Source organism: Nannospalax galili, unplaced genomic scaffold (genome assembly GCF_000622305.1).
Source record: "Nannospalax galili isolate Female #2095 unplaced genomic scaffold, S.galili_v1.0 scaffold183, whole genome shotgun sequence".
Classification (NCBI taxonomy): domain Eukaryota; kingdom Metazoa; phylum Chordata; class Mammalia; order Rodentia; family Spalacidae; genus Nannospalax; species Nannospalax galili.
The window spans coordinates 2,579,249-2,582,068 of NW_008350555.1; positions in this window are offsets into that span (position 1 = coordinate 2,579,249).

The following is a 2,820-nucleotide window of genomic DNA, read 5'->3' on the forward strand; positions in this document are numbered from 1 at the left end:
GCAAGGAGCAAAAACTGTCCTTTATGTCCCTTTGACCAAATTATTATAGGCCTCAAAGTATGTCTGTTAAACATCCAAGAAGGGTAGTTCCACCAGTCTGGTACTTTTAATTACTGTGTGTCATGTAGATAAATCTTGGGCAAAGACAAATTGTTCTTAGATAAACCTTTCCTAGACATGTATTTCTTGATCTGCTATGTATAATTTGTCATTAGGTTGTTGGAATAATATGGTTCCTCTGGTTTTCAAAACTAGCTAGGCATGATTTATCTCTTGCATTGTCTCACCCCTCCATCATGGTTTTCCTACTTAAGGCACCCCCATTTTCCCCCTTTCTCCTGTAATAATACCCTTCTACTGTCCTATCTCTCTTGAGCTCCTTCTTTCCCTTTATCCCCTAGGTTCCTTGTATACCCTTCCCTCCCCATTCCCTTAAACTAACCCAAGTTTCATCCATTTCTCCCTTATTAATGCCTGTTTCCTCCTGTTATTCTTTTTCAGGTTCTTTCTTTTCCTTTACTTCCCTGTTTCCTTTCCATTATCCTGGTTCCTGCAGTTATGTCTGGCTACATACTCATTTATCAGAGTCTGGTTCTAGGATCCACACATGAGGGAGAACATATGTCGATTTTTTTTCTGAGTCTGTGTTACTTAAATTAGCATAACAGTTTCTAGTTCCACCCATTTACCTGCAAATTTCATGATTTCATCTTTCTTTACTGCTGAATAAAACTCCATCGTATAAATGAACCACATTTTCATTATCCACTTGTCAATTGAGGGACACTAAGGTTGCTTCCATCTCTTAGCTACTGTAAAAAGAGCAGCAATAAATATGGATGTACAAGGGTCTCTGCAATAGGATGAGTTCTTTGGGTATATGCCAAGGAGTGGTATAACTGGGTCAAATGGTAGGTTCATTTGTAGTTTTTTAAGAGTTCTCCACACTGCTTTCCGTAGGGGTTGAACAAGTTTGCAGCCCCACCTGAAGTGGATGAGTGTTCCTCTTTTCCCACATCCTCTCCAACACTTGGTATCATTTTTTCTTTTGATCTTAGCCAGTCTGACTGAGGTACAATGAAATCTTAAAGTGGTTTTAATTTGCATTTCCCTAATTATTAGTGATGTTGAACATCTTTTAAGATGCTTCATAGCCATCTTTACTTCTTCTTTTGAGAACTCTCTGTTCAGGTCCTTAGCCCATCTTTTAATTGGGTTACTTCTTGTCTTGATTCTCTGTTTTTTGAGTTCGTTTTATATTCTTGATATTAAACCTCTGTCAGATGTGTGGCTGGTGAAGATTTTTTCCCATTCTGTGGGTTTTCTGTTCGCTTTCCTGGTTGCCTCCTTTGATGTACAGAAGCTTTTTAGTTTAATGAGGTCCCATTTGTTAATTCTTGACCTTGTTTCCTGAACAATTGATGTCTGGTTTAGAAAATCCTTTCCTACATCTATGTCTTGTAAGTTTTTGCCAATATTTTCTTCTAATAGTTTCAGAGTTTCAGGCTTTACATTGAGGTCTTTGATCCATTTAGAACTGACTTTTGTGCAGGGTGAAAGGTAGGGATTTAGCTTCATTCTTCTACCGGTGGAGATCCAGTTTTGCCAGCACCATTTGCTGAACATGCTGTCTTCCCTCCAGTGAATGTTCTTGGCCCCTTTGTCAAATATCAGGTGGCTGAAATTGCATTTACTCATATTTGGGTCTTCAATTTTGTTCCATTGATCTATGGGTCTATTTTTTTGCCAGTACCATATTGTTTTTATGACTATAGCTCTGTAATAGAGCTTAAAATCTGGTATAGTAATCCCCCCGGCATTGCTCTTAGTGCTCAGGGTTGCTTTGGCTATCTGAGGTCTTTTGTGCTTCCATATGAACCTTAGGATGGTTTTTTTTCCAATTCTGTGAAAAATGTCATGGAGATTTTGATTGGCATGGCATTGAATCTATCAATTGCTTTTGGTAGGATGGTCATTTTCACAATATTAATTCTACAAATCCATGAGACTGGGAGGTTGTTCCACCTTCTTGTGTTTTCCTACATATCTTTCTTCGGAGAGTTAAAGTTTCCATTGTAGAGGTCTTTAATGGCTTTGGTTAGATTTATTTCTAGGTATTTAATTTTTTAAGGCTATTGAGATGGAAGGCTCCCCCTGGTCTCTTTGTCTGACTTCAAAAAGTGATAATTTGATCTTTTCTTTTCCAATTATTACTCCTTTAAGTTCCTGTTCTTGTCTTATTGCTCTTGCAAGAGTTTCAAGCACTATATTAAAGAGAAGTGGAGATAGTGCACAGCCTTGTCTGGTTCCTGATTTCAATGGGAATGCTTCCAGTTTTTCTCCATTTAGAATGTTGGCTGTGGGTTTGTTATATATGGCTTTATTTATGTTGAGGTATGTTCCTTCTAGTCCAGTTCTCTCTAGGACTTTGAACATAAACGCATGTTGAATTTTGCATCTATTGAGATGACCATGTGGTTCTTGTCTTTGAGTCCATCTATATGATTTATGACATTTATTGACTTGCGTATATTGAACCATCCCTGCATCTCTGGTTTAAAGCCAACTTGATCATGGTGGTTGATCTTTTTGATGTGTGTGTGTGTATGTGGTTTGCAAGTATCTTGTTGAGAATTTTTGCATCTATGTTCATTAAGGATATGAGTCTATCATTTTCTTTTTTGGTTGTATTTTTACCTGGCTTTGGTATTAGAATGATGCTGGGTTCATAGAGGGAGTTTGGAAGTTCTCCCTCCATTTCTATCTTTCTGAATAAATTAAGTAGTATTGGATATAGATCTTCTTTAAATGTCTGGTAGA